The following is a 15,224-nucleotide window of genomic DNA, read 5'->3' as shown; positions in this document are numbered from 1 at the left end:
ACTTGCTGACAGCAGTCCTCTTTTCCTTGTTACCAAAGACAATCACCTCCATCTTGTCATGGTTTAGTTGAAGGAAGTTTTCACTCATCCAGCAGTTTACTTTTTCTAAGCAGTCACACAACACCTCAATGGGACCATAGTCATCTGGGTTCAGTGATAGATATAGTTGTGTGTCATCTGCGTAGCTCTGATAATCAACCTTACAGTTGTGTAAAATGTGTCCTAAAGGAAGCATATAAAGGCTAAACAGAAGAGGTCCAAGAACAGATCCCTGAGGAACCCCACAGGACATTGGTAATCTGTCAGATTCAAAGTTTACAAAATAACTTTGATCCTCCAAGTAGAACTTAAACCATTACTTTAACATTTAGTCCAACCCATGTTTACAATCTGTGCAACAAAATTATATGATCTACAGTGTCAAATGCAGACTTAGATCCAATAGAATGAGAACAAATACTTTTCCTGAATCAGTGTTCAACCTTATGTCATTGATCACTTTGATCAGATCAGTTTCTGTGCTGTGATGAGAACCAAAACCTGACTGAAATGTATCAAACATTTTGTTGAATGTTAAGAATTGACTCAGTTGGTTGAAGACCACCTTCTCAATGAGGCATACAGGGAAGGACTTGGTCCGCAGGATAGGTCACAATATTGGGAAAAGTTACGCTTTATTGGTGGTGTAGATCCATACGAGTTGGCTCCCTCATCTTGGATCAATGACAACCCGGAGAGTCTTTTGTCTATTATGTATCCTGATATCGTCAACTACCTGGTTTTCACCAAGCCCATACACAACGGAAGAGCTTAAGTCCTATAAAAGTTTGGAGGCCTATAACCAGATGGTGTGTGGATGTGTGAGGGAGATATACTGTAGTATCAAGTCGTCAATGACAGATTTGTGAAGGCCAAAGTAATCAACCTAATCTTAACTGTATGATATCATGAATACCCAAGGTGTAATTTTAGCCAAAAGTTTTTCATTTCAAGGACCAGTTTGATATACATTAGTCCACAGACCACAGTCTACATTTCTATATACACTGTACACTATAAACTACAGAGCACTTATCACTATCAAAGTTTAAATTCACTTACCTGACAAGAAATGGGCCTAAAATATTTGAATGTTTTTCAGATTTTTGCCTCTTAGATCCTGATTTAGCTTCGCTAGCCACAAGCCCCTCCTTTCCTCTGATAATTTTTAACATTGTTCTCCCTGATTTGTTAGAACTTTTGGAAGTCTTTAAAACTCCAAATGTTTTTCATGGTCTGACCGATTGGTACAGCCAAAAACACGGCAATAATTCAACATTTTCTCTCAAAATTTGGGATTTGCCTGTGTGCGTGCGCTTTGTTTACCTGCTGAATATCGCCAATATGGCGACTTCTGGCTTGATGACGCACCATGAAAACCCTACAGGAAAGGGAGAATATAGGTACATAATGTCACGTCCAGAAGGTTATGTTAAGTTATGTTTAGTTTTTTGTCTTTGTTTTGTCATCCACTTCCTGTTTTATTTTGATACTCATCTCTTCCCTCTCATTTCAGATCCTGACTTCCTCCCTTTGTGTGATTTCCCTCCAGTGTGATTGGTTCCACCTGTGTTCCCCTACCTCATGTATAAATAGTCTGTGTCTCCCTTTGTCCGGTGCCAGTTGGTCTTGTTGTGCAGCCAGAGAACCAGCGTTTATTCCATGTTTCATGGTCTTCATCAGGTCAGGTTTTGTATTCCTTTGATACTTTGCTTCATTTTGCCAATATTATTTGATACTTTGTCCTTGCCTTTGTTACGGCTGTTTTTCCTCTGTGAGAGTGATTTTACGTTGTTACCTTGTTTATTAAAAGATTCTTTATTTGAACTTTGACTCCTGAGTTGTGCATTTGGGTTCTAGTCCATGCTCGAGCGTGACACATAAGAATATTTAAAACAAGTCTATATCTGTCACTAATGTATCTTGCATTTTTAAATAAATTCAACAGGTTTTAAATATGATCAGTTATTGTAGCTATTTATATTCATGGCATTTTTTTCCCCAATATAAGTATCACACGTGATTTGAGCGCGCGCTCACTCTGCAGGAGTCTAAACTCGCAAACTCTCGCGATACTTGGGGTTTTGGGGCTCGAGCTCCGGTGAGGACAGAGCAGCACTTTCAGACACTCTCTGCTGACGCGGCGCTGGGAATAGAAGCGCAGAAAAGAGGTGAGAGAATGTCATTTTCTTACACTTTTTAGTCTTTGTTTCTCATATTTATTACGGACATCATGATATTAAACCTCTCGGCTCGGTATTCACCCTCACAGGCCGGTGCTGAGGACTGTTTAGAGAGACAGATAAAACCACCTCTGTTCGTGTTTTTATTGTTATTTTTTTTCCACTCTATTTTGTTCTATTTCTACGGCTTAAAGCTACGGATACCTGAGCCACACGTTGTGAGCCCCGAGGAGGGGAACAGCCCGTCCCCACGGTGCTCCTCTCTCCGTCAAAGGCTGCATTGTGTCCGCTGTGGAGAGGCTGTCTGCGGCTCGGGGCTCAGCCGCTCCTCACGCCTCTTTTACGGCTCCATCTGCTCGTTAACACGGCTTTCCGTCCTGGAGGTCAACTGTTTAAAGCCACTTTTAATTAAGCGTTAACAATGAAACACCTGAAAATGTGACATTTTACCTTAGCGAAGATGCATTTTGACATATCGTGACATTATATTAAATGTTCAAACGCTTTATCACTTTAGGACAGCCATAGGCAACTGGCGGCCCGGGGACCACATTCGGCCCTCGGTCTAATTTTATACGGCCCCCAAAGTAAATGTACAAAAAGATACGAACCAGAGTAAGAATACATTGAAAAACCACAAATAATCACAACATTGTAGGAAAATACAGTAGAAGATAAGAGAAAAACACACAAATCAACCAAACAGTAACACATAAAATGACAACAAAACTACATCGAAAAATGACTCCGCAAACCTACAGTACTAACAAACTAGAAAAACAACAGAATTACACAAAAATTATGCCAAAAAAAAGCAAAATGACACCAAAAATACACAATATGACTCCAAAAAACATATTTTACAGGAAAAATACACAAAATGCTTTACAACAAGCAAGACAACACCAAACATACACAGAATGAGAGAAAAACACACAAAATTGCTATAAAAAAACATTTTGTTCTTTCCTGTATTAATGCTCTGATCACTCATTATTCTAAATGCTGACATGAATGTTGATAACATTTTTGTGGGCCCACTATGATAAACGTGTCCTACCTCTGCTTTAGGATCTCATTTTCTTGTACTTATCATCCAATAATTCACAACTGCAATTCTTTTCTACAGTTTATTCAGTGTATTTGACAAAATCCAAATAAATAAATGAATAAATAAATGCAAACGTTTTCAGCTATCAATATACATTTATTGTTTCTATTATTTATTTACACCTGATTTATAAGCTCTTCATCCTATTAAAAACATATTTAACACACATACAACTGTGTAAAGCAATAAGCATCAACTAGGGATGGGCGATATGGACTAAAAAAAAATTATCCCGATAATTTTTGGTATTTATCACGATAACGATAAACATCACTATAAATAAAAAACTATAAATAAATTAAAAAATCCCAACTTAAAGTGTAAACAGGTTCCTTACAAACACAAATACATTTGAATACATCAACACATTATAAATCAGTGCATGTTGTCACTCTATTAGTGTTATTGTACGAAATTTATTTCCTCACTTAAAATTAAATTATTTTCAAAAAAAAAGCACATGAAAAACACAAATAACTCCATTAGTGTTTTTACTGCTGCTGAATTTTGTTTCATTTATCTTATGAGTTACATAAAGTTATGATTAATAAATAAATATGATTTCCTATAATTAAACCAGATCAAGCTGATGATGTAATCATTCAGTATATTTATGTGTAATAATATCAATAGTTACATTAGTCTAATAGGACCAGCTTTGTCTGTGAACACATGAAATATTAAAAAATATTGTGTTTCACAAGTTGGGATGAATGAATAGTGACATTATTATTTATGATAACATTTATTTCACACAATGTGTGACATGTTTAGTTTTTATTCTTCCATACAAATGTTAAATCTGACCATAAACAAATCTATGGTTCTCTGTGGTTTTATGACAGTAAGACGTGTTCTTTATATTTGGTCTGTTCCTTATATGGAGTGGTTAGTGTTTGTAGAACTTTAGGTGGATCTGATGGAGGAACTAGGATTGGTTCACTTTGTTTGATGGTTGTTTGGTTTTAACCCAGTAGTGGTCCATAATATATCACAGCAGCACAGCAGCTTCAGGTAGCAGTGACGACCACCGCCGTCTGGGGGTGTGAGAGCTGGGGGTGGGAGGCTTCACTGCGGAGCTCCTGTAACAGCGTTCTGCTCCAGAGAATAATAAGTTAACAACAAACGGGCAGTTTTGTTCTGTGGAACAAGGATTTCAGGGACATTCTTGGCTAAATTGAGGGACAAATGACCCGTGGCCCTCGCTACTTTCCGACATGGGAATTTATCGTTTATATTGTGGGATGACAAATTCTGGGAATATTTTTGACGATAAATCATAAACGGTAAAATATCGCTCATTCCTAGCATCAACAGGATGTGAAGAAATGTCGAGTGACTATTCAAAATAAACACAAATTTTTAATGACTGCTTTAATATAAGGGTTTATTACATATATATTACATATAAAGAATAGATGTGAAATCCTTTCCACTCCCACTTTGGTGCAACATATTTGCAGTGATTTCTGCGGATGACAAGCCTTGTTTTGCCTTTTCAAAAATAATTTCCGAGTACAATTCCAAAGACTTTTCAGCAGGGAAAATATAGAGATCATTCACTTATTTTGGCGCTAGAAAAACAGCAGCGTCCTCATATGTGCTCTTATTTTGAAAAGAACAACTACCAGTCTACCAATTTTTTTTTGGTTTTAGAAACAATTATTGAAAATCAACTGATACTTAAATGTTTGTTTATCCCTTCTTAACCCTGATAAAGAAATATGTCTTTAATTAAAATTTTCAATTTAAAACAAAAATAAAATAACCAATTGTTTTTTGTTTTCGAATTTCCTTTTCTGAACAAAAAACTCAATGACCAAAACATACACTGACCTCCTTACTTATTTGTTATGAATTTAGAATGTATTTTTCTATGTGAGGTCATTTTTGAATGTAAATCTTAAAGTGTAAAAATAAGTATTTTTTGCAGTAGAACGTAGAATAATTTAGTAGATTCTTGCTGGTAGAGGCGTTTTCTTCTGATGGAGAGGTTGGGGGTGAATGAATGAATGTGTTTGATGTTTTTTTTAAAGCGCTTTGGGACTATATTAGTGGTAATTAATGCACTGTATATCATTTAAGTCCATTTACCACCACTACCCGTCCATCCATGTTTCACACTGGGTGCCTATCCCAGCCCACTCAGTATGCATGTCTAACCAAAGGGTTAGCCTAGCACACTGAGACAAACACAAGCACACACATAGATGGACACTAATGGTGAATTGATAGACTACACTGGAACTGTCCTGATTGGAGCGTTTAACAACTAGAAAATCACAGTTTTCTTAAATCTAAATATTCCTGTTTACAGACAAGAATGATTTATTATCCCCCGCCACAAAGTGTGGAAGGAGGTTATAGGTTTGAGCTCCGTCCGTCCGTCTCTCCGTGCGTCCGTTTGTCTGAGTTAAAGGGGACAGATTTTCTCAGAAACTGTTTAACATATGAAAACCAAATTTAGTGTGTGGCTTCAAGGTATCAATACCTTGATGGAGTTCGAAAATGAGAAGCACACAATAATTTTTTCCGGAGTTATTGCCCTTGTTCCTTTTTTTTTACTCTGTTCGAGGGATCTTTATAGGGGACAGTTTTTCTTATAAAACGTTTAAGATAGTTAGTTATTCTGATAATAGTTTCTTATATATACATCTAAGTTAGATTTAGGACATTTAGGAAAAGGTTGAGAGTTATAATGACAACAAATCTGGCGGGAGATGTTGATGACTATGCTGTGCAGGAGGAGCTTATTAGGAATGTCCCTACACAACACAATATTACAATATGATCTCAATCAATACGATATCATCATACAGACTTTTATGACTTATTTTGTAGTGTGAAATGTTAGGAAAGGCTTGATTAAGTGATATTACTTTTTAATCATATCATTGTTGATTTGATGTTTTTACTGCTGATTTTAATGTTCTTATTGATATTTAAACTGTTAAATGTTTTCATCATGTAAAGCCCATTGAATTGCGGATGAAATGCACTTTGCAAATAAATTTGCCTTGCTTTGCTCAGAGAATAAAAAACATAAAACAATTTCAAAAAGTTGAATAAAATAATTTTTAAAATGCAATATAACTACTAGTGTAATTAATCTGTGTACCTTTGTTTTTTATGGTTATTCTGTTTAAAAACCAAATTGAAATTTACAGTATTTGATTTTTTTCATTAGAGGGTTAGGGTTAGGGTTAACCCTAACCCCATCAGAAAAAAGAAAACAGAAAAACCAAATACAAAAATAAAACTGTGTATTTCTGATTGGTTTTAAAATCATCAAAATAACAATGGCAACATATTGCTTTGTTTGTTTGTTTGTCTTTTTTTTTTTTTTTTTTTTTAAAAAAAAGCTCAGTTGATTCTATATCTATAACGGATAAAACCTGTGACTGCAGGTGATGACAGTCGCAAATACTGCGGCTTCTTGGCAGACTTGTAATAGAAAATATGAACACTACGTCAACTGTGTATAAACCTTTTCATAGCAAGCCATTGACTCCCCTAAACATGACGCCCCTGTGGGTAAGGTAAATGCAGACTGGAGAATGATTACAAACGGTGTAAAATCAGATAATTTCAGGTCTAAATAATGATTTTCTGAGGGTGAACAGATGACTAAGATAGTTTATAAATGTGATGACTGGACCAGAGTTCCAAATAAGTAGTTTGATAATTACAACCACTGTTTATTTGTCATATTAATTCAACTTTATTTATAATATAGGGACAAATACAACAATAGTCATCTCGTAGCGTGAGATAACAGGCGACAAACATTGTCATCACTTGGTTTCTAAGAAGGGTCGACACGGGCTGAAAAGGTCTATTATAGCTTAGTGTGTGGAAATATTCAAACCATTGTAATATACAGTTTGAATAGCCGACATGATATTTACAGTCATAACATATTATGTGACCCTATGTTTCTGGGTGTGCAAAGGTTACTCATATGTTAGAGTGAGTCATTATTCTTTTGATATTTTTTTGAAAGCATTTTCTAATTAATATTTCATCTCAAAATGCCTTTTTCAATGCAGATATAGAAAATGACACTAACAAATGTATATATTCACAGGTAATAATAACCAACCAACCTTAACCAACTGTGTTTTCTTGTAGCACTCTGAGATTCTGAGATGAAAAGTGCATTACAAATAAAATGTATTATTATTATTATTATTAATAATAATATGTGACCAAACTATAACACTGCATTTTCATTTTTTACATTCATTATCAAATAATAATGACATGTACAGTAGGTAGGAATGGAAATCAAAAACAGTTCTTTCTGAGAACCGGTTCCCATTAATCCAATTCTTAGCAATTGTTTGTTTGCTTGTATTTCAATTCCACTTATCGGTTCCTTTTACGTCGCAAATACGTAACGATAAACTCCTCCAGGTCCTGTATATTGTGTTTATGCTAGCACCAAGTGAAGCTCCTCCCACCATATAGTTGTTTGCTGTCCACTGCGGAGAATCCACCTCCTCCAGCCACAGCTGTGCTGTCCTCTGTGCTGTGTTTGTAGCATCTCTGTTGCTACGCTAGTCACTTCCTGGTTCTTTACACTCACGCTAAAGTTGCTTCTTGCACAAACTTTTCTTCTGAAAACAACAAACATCAGCAAAAACACACCGGGTCACCAGTTTATGTCCTCATAACAAGTAATCAGACACTGGAGACGGACTGGTACTGATCATTATCTTTAGTTTGCTCGTTCGCACACACACACACACACACACACACACACACACACACACACACACACACACACACACACACACACACACACACACACACACACACACACACACACACACACACACACACACACACACACACACACACACACACACACACACACACACACACACACACACACACAATTAGGGTGACCATACATCTGGTTTTACCCAGACATGCCCTCTTTTCACGTGTTGTCTGAGCTGTCCATGGATATTTTACAAGGGAGGAGAGATACATGGTAGAAAAAGTAAAGGGTGGGAAAGAGTTGATTATTGTAACGTCAGACTGAGATGTGAAGTTGTAGTTGTGTGTATTGTGTAATTTAAACATTTTTTTTTAAGTTTTAATTGGATTTCAAACATGAACACAGCAGCAATGTATCAACCAACATGAAAAAAATTATAATAATAATAAAAGAAAATAAATCAAACAGAGCAAGGTGGGAACAAATGGTACAAAATCCTGTTCGTGAAGCCTGTACATGTTTTAAAACAAGAATATTATGAATAGAAAAAATTAAATATAAATTAAAAGACCCTGAAAAATTACCTCAATAAATCAAATAAATCCAATATCAAAGGATCGCGACTCCCTTAATTATTCTTCTTAAACAATGTTTGTTATTATGTATCACTTCTTTTGTTGTTGTTAAAATGAGTAATTACCTCCTAGGTTTTACCGTTTCCTTCCAGGTCACTTGATACTAAACCAGGTTTTGGGGTCAATTGTAATTGAAATCGCGTAATTGATAATTCATTAATTAAAGTTAAGGTGTTGTTATAATTGTAATTTTAAAAATCTGTTGCTGTCATAATTGTAATTAAATTGTAATTGCTTTCAGATAATTGACTTTGTAATTGTAATTTCCATGAAAAATTTATAAAACAAGTCAATTATAATTTAACGCTAAACTAAGGAACCATGTTCCACTTCTATATGTACAGTTCTACATATCTGTAGTTAATAATTATTAGAATATGTTTCCTATCAAGCTTTCCAACATTTTACCATTTCAAAAAATAATAAAACCTATATTTTCATTGATTATGAAGCCTAACAAGGTAATCAATAGATAGAAAATAAATTAGATAATAGATATTTGTTTTTAGTGTATTTTACAGCTGATTTAAGACCAGTTATCACTAGAGATGCTAACAGAAAGCTAACACAAGAGGAATGTTGACTTTTATTAGGTTATTTATTTCAAGCTCAGTAATTGTGATTAATTGTAATTGACTTTCTGAGGTTAAAAAAAATTGTAATTTAGTTGTTATTTGAAAAAAATGCTGGCAACTGTAATCACAATTGAACATGGGTAATTGAAAAACGTAATTGTAACTGAAAAATGTAATTGATCCCAACCCTGCACTAAACCCTTGTAGACTTTGATATTGAGTGAAGAGTTTAATTAAGATCACATTTTTGTCCACATTGCCGTAGGATGAAGTGCACTAATCTTCCAATCCCACATAAATCCTTGAGTATCTGTGACAGAGGGGCTTGATGTGCTTTGGCCCCAATAAGTCTGATATGATTCCATTAGAGGACAGTGTGTTGGTGTGCAGTGAGGAAGAGGAGTACAGCATGCAGCCACTGGGGAGAGGAAGGATGTTTTCTCTAGTCAACTGTTACCTTCCGCTTCAGGAAAGGGGAAGTAATGTCAGCTGTGCTACAGGTGATTTAGACACACGTGAAAGAAAAAACCAACACGAATCAAGGAATGTTTGATGAATGACACTAGGCAGTTTTTATTTTATTTATTTATTGCCACATTAAACACAAAGACAGAGACAATAGCTGGGATTAAGTCATGATTATGATGACGCGTGAAGGGGGCGGGATTTCAGAAGGAGGGCATGAAGTAAAAATGGAGAACACGCCAATGGAGGAACCCGGTGCAAAGAGTCTGTACTGTACTGATTTACTAATCTTGCTGCAGGATGGATTCTCCTGGTGTTCACAAACACCAGAATCCATCTTGTGCTGTTTCCGCCTTTGCCTTTCGAAACCGTACCGAACCGATTCGAACCAATCATGATTCAGTGTTGTGGTTTAGGGTGAGATATCAGGTGTGACGATGGCAGAATCGCCAAAGCAAAACTGGCGCATGCAGGGAGAGGAACTAGCTGGGCTACCGCTATTAGCATAGCTCAGAATCAAAATAGAAAGATGATGACGCAGGAGGAAGGTTAACGTGTCATTAACTCACATACTCGTTGCAAAAACGGCAAAAGTCACTCAACAACATAATGACTGCAGCATTACTATTCCAAAAGAAAGCTCTCACCAGCGGAGCCTTGTTATTGTTGTAGCAGCGTCTCTGAGGCGTATGTTTAACATTAAAGGCTTTTTATCCCCTCTGCTAGGGATTCACCAGCTTTGAATAAGTACAGTACCTGTGTTTTGGTAACAGTTCATAGTGAGCTGTGTAAAATATTTGGTTTCCAACAGGCAGGCTGTGTGTAACCTAATGAGGTGCTGCTGCTCCATCATAATCCATATGAAGGTTGGCGTTGGTACAGCAGGGCACTTGTGTAAAGCACGCTCACTGCTCCCGCTCACGCTGAGATATTTGACAACTACTTGCAGTTTTCCTGCAGGCAGTGGGAGTTAGGTCAACTCTGAGAGCTGAGGGAGACATTCAGAGCGTGCCTGGTCAGATATTGAACCTGATGAACCATCGGCTCTACTTCACCTAAGAAACTGCTTTTATTTGTCAGAAAATAAATGATGCGATAAAAAGACTTGATTCTTATTTCTTGGCCTAAAGTTGCAATTTTTAAAACACATCTGAATAAAATGAGGGAAGAAAACAGACTAGACTGAGTTATGTCTCTTCTTGAAGAAGTCTCACCTCATTTTTAACTCGTTTATCATGAGTTCAACTATGAATGTGCGATATATTATCGTTTAGGGCTGGGATAAACTATTCATTTACAATTAACTCATTTCAGAATTTCCTCCCCCTCAGTGCCAGCTGTTTTTGAGCATTTTGACTGATTTTTAAAGACCCACAGAATTTTTTGTACTATCTTTTTTGTATTCTGACACCAGATTCTGAAAGATTAAAGTCTCTAATTTCATCAGAAAAGAAGAATTTGTTTCTAGCTTGTTTCATTCTTCTGTAATCATCAGTTGAATAGAGGAAAGTTTCACACAAATCACCAGTTTGTGACAAAAAGCTGAGAAAAACGTCCTTTTCTGAAAAAATCTATTAGTGACTTTGAAGCAATTTTTTTTTTGCTTTAGTGACACGTCATCATTAGTTTCCTTCTATAAAACTACAAAAAACAACACTGAGACCAGGCTTTTGATTGCCACATTATTATTACTAGTACAGTGCATGTCGGAAGTATGCATTCATGTGGGAGCATAAGGGGCATATTGGTGGGTGCAAAATGTGGGTGCAATTTTCCTGGTTTAATTCTATTGAACATGTGCATGATACATTTTTTTACTCACTTTTATATTTTTTTGTTCAATGTATGTTTTTTGGAGTCATTATGTGTATTTTTTTAATCTTTCTGTTGTCTTTTTGTGCATTTTTTGTATAATTATTGTTTTTTGTTGCCATTGTAGTGTGATTCTGGAGTCATTTTGTATACTTTTTGTATAAATATTGTTTATTTTTTTGTTTTATTTTACTCATTTCGTATATTTTTAATTATAAATAGTGTATGCGCGCGTACATCCATCTTCTCCGTGCGTTATCTCTCACGTGCTCGTCTTGCACACAATTTGTCGCAGGTTGTTAAGAGAGACACAGAAGTACCACGAAAAATAAACATTTTGCAACACCAAAGTCGCAACTCTCTCTAAACGGCTCTGTGTGAGTTCAGTATTTTTATCCCGGTGTAGTGCACGCACGAGCATCAGCCGTGTATGTGTGTGTGTTACAATGTAGCTGCTGGCATCTTTCTTAGCACATAGAATAATGTAAAAAGAAACACTCACCCTTGCACAGAACAAACGTTAATCATAGTAGAGCCGTATTGTGGACCCATCCGCTCACAAAAAACGTTACATTCCTCTGTCTGAAGAATCAAAATGTTTGCGATAAGGTCGGCTAACGACTGTCAGCATAGCCACCGCCCACAGTCATGGAGACGGAGGAGGAACCCGAGATTTAAAGGAAGTTTGGAATCACGGGAATAATATTAAATAACCATGAAATATTAACTTAAATGACTTATAGTGGTACAAAATCGTTTTTAATATTGACCTTTTTTTTTTTAACCCAAACAAACTGCGTCACAGTGACGTCATGACCCTGAACCGGAAGTAGCGCGCTCAATACCGCGCTCTTACCGAGGGAGCGTAATTTTAAAATTAACGTTTTGACTGTTGTGCTACACCAAATTACTCCAAAATAACAGATTCACACACTTGTGGCATTTGGAAGCCGTTGACTAAGTATAAGGTCGAACTCACACTGCGTCGGGGAGATATTCACACGCACACGCACACGCACACACACACACACACACACACACACACACACGCACACACACACACACACACACCATCCTGAAATTATAGTATAGATAGATAGATTTTGCTATCTAGGTCAAAGTTGAATGGATTTCTTACTGTATTTTGGCGTTCCTCCAAGTCTCTCCCCCCCATCAATCACACAGATGTGACTTCCTCTTCCTCCCGACACGCAGAGATGACCCGTTTGACACGGTTAGTTGATGGTTTTATCTCACCATCTCAACATTATCAATAATCTACTCATGTCCACACATGTTCTGTGTTAGTATGTGGAGCTGTGAGCTGCTGGATACATCACAATATCACTCTGTAGCGCTATAATCTCACTGGTTCCTGCTTCTTCCTCCTTAGCTAATGGTAGCATCAGTGGCTAATCTCACATCTAAAGGTGCACTGCTGCCAACTTCAGGGCACAGTTGGTCACTACAACACCCCACAGCTTAGATATTGATGAGGGACCTCCGCCAGGGTGTTTTCTAGTAATCCCCGTGAAAAAACGCAAATGACGAGTTATCTCGTCAATGGCACTGAGTGAGTTAAAGGAAGACGAGACCAAGTAATAACTACACGTCTTACTGTCATCAAACCACAAAGAGCCATTGATTTGAAAGGATGAAAGGATAAAAACTAAACATGTCACACGTTGTCTGAAATAAATGTTATCATAAATAATAATGTCACTATTCATCCGTCCCAACTTGTGAAATGCAATTTTATTTATTATATTTCACGTGTTCAAAAGACAAAGCTGGTCCCATTAGACTAATGTAACTATTGAGATCATTACACCAAGGGGTGTCCCGATCCGATAATGGTATCGGATATCGGTCCGATATCAGCCGATATTTGTTTTCTATCGGACTGCATCTGAAATCTCTAATTAGGGTCCGATGTCCCAGAATGGGACAGAGGAACCTATTGTTTTCGCTTTTATTTATTATTATTATGTACCTCCCCACTTTGAACGCTAATTCGACCCCCTAAAAATGCCCGAAAACTCACCGAAAATTGCACGCACCTCGCGAAAAATTCGATAATTTGGTGGCGTGCGTTTTCGCCGCCAAAAAAACGATGGAACCGCACGACCGCCAGGTTTGACCGATATGTACGAAAATCGCCACATGTAGTCTTCGGCCCAAAATGAGCAAAACGTTACATTGTGACCCCGCCCAAAACCAAACAGGAAGTCAGCCATCTTGGGTCAAAGGTCAAAAATGGCGTTTCGCCCTCGAAACGCATCTGCGCGAACTAGTCTGAGGAGATTCATCCGATTCGCTTAATCGGATGAACCTACACAGAGGGGAGCACATTCCTATTGAAGAAACAACAGACTGTGGTCAGTGGGAGGGGCCTACAATGTCACTGGAAAATCCTTCGCCATCAATACGCCGTAATAGGAAAATGCTTATACCGCTCCAATGCAAAGTTCAAACTGCTTCATATTCGATACACACGATGATTGTCCATCCATAAACAACGCTCGATGACCAAATTACCCATCATGGCCAGTGGGAGGGGCCTATAATGACACAGCAAAATCCCTCGCCATCAGCACGCTGTAATAGGAAAACGCTTAGAACGCTCCAATGCAAAGTTCAAACTGCTTCATATTTGATACACACGATGATTGTCCATCCATAAACAACGCTCGATGACCAAATTACCCATCATGGCCAGTGGGAGGGGCCTATAATCACACAGGAAAATCCTTCGCCATAACTACGCCGTTATACGAAAATGCTTGCAACTCCAGAATGCAAAGTTCAAACTGCTTCATATTTGATACACATGATGACCGTACAGCCCCAAACAACAAACGATAACCAAAAACACCCACAATGCCTTGCGCTCTCAGAGGGTGCCGCTTCTTGGGCCGTCCTACGCCAGCAGCTCTAGCGGCAAGACGACATGTCGTGTTGACTTCAAAACACTGTAGGATGAATCTTATTAGATGGAAGCACATTGCTATGGCAAATAGAGCAGGCTGTGAAAAGTGGGAGGGGCCTATCATGACACAGGAAATCCTTCGCCATAACTACGCCGTTATACGAAAACGCTTACAACTCCAGGCCAATTCCCAAATCCCCAACAGTGGTATACGTGACCGTGGGTTACCGCCCCCGGCCGCTTCATCGGACCCTATGACGCCGCTCGCGGCTTTAATTTATATTATATTTATTCAATCATAGAATACTGTAGATATTATGTGGAAGGTTCAAATGTATGTAATCAGGTGGTTAATAATAAATGGGTCAGTTTTTCTCATCTACTGTTGCTGACTATTGTTTTCTGTTTGAGTGACATCACTTGATCAAACCTTTTCTAACATTCCACACTACAAAATAAGTCATGAAATTATGTATGATTTGTGCTGTTGTTGTATCGGATCCATACCGGTATCGGACAGTACTCAAGGCTGCAATATCGGTATCGTATTGTAAGTTAAAAAGTTCGGGACGTCCCTAATTACACCTAAATATACTGAATGATTGAATCATCAGCTTGATCTAGTTTAATTATAAGAAATCAGATATTTATTAACCATAACTTTATGTAACTCATTGTCAGATATAAAATAAACAAAATTCAGCAGCAATAAAAACAGAAGTGGAGTTATTTATACTTTTCTTGTCCGT

General features: G+C 37.3%; 1 protein-coding gene across 2 annotated transcripts in view; it reads left to right on the top strand.

Moving 5' to 3' along the window:
- Positions 1-2,131: 2,131 nt before the first annotated feature.
- The window catches only part of chst12a (carbohydrate (chondroitin 4) sulfotransferase 12a), a 36,749-nt gene continuing 23,656 nt past the window's right edge, over positions 2,132-15,224 (top strand). The window contains exon 1 of one of the 2 annotated variants that reach the window (XM_028455238.1): positions 2,132-2,210. The gene's annotated coding sequence lies outside the window, so the exon portion shown is untranslated. The remainder of the gene's footprint in view (positions 2,211-15,224) is intronic. The other variant, XM_028455239.1, reaches the window with a different exon arrangement.

The sequence above is a fragment of the Gouania willdenowi genome, chromosome 8 (assembly GCF_900634775.1).
Source record: "Gouania willdenowi chromosome 8, fGouWil2.1, whole genome shotgun sequence".
In the NCBI taxonomy this organism is placed as follows: domain Eukaryota; kingdom Metazoa; phylum Chordata; class Actinopteri; order Blenniiformes; family Gobiesocidae; genus Gouania; species Gouania willdenowi.
Note: the sequence above shows the minus strand (reverse complement) of the source record. Positions and strands in the feature narration are given on the sequence as shown.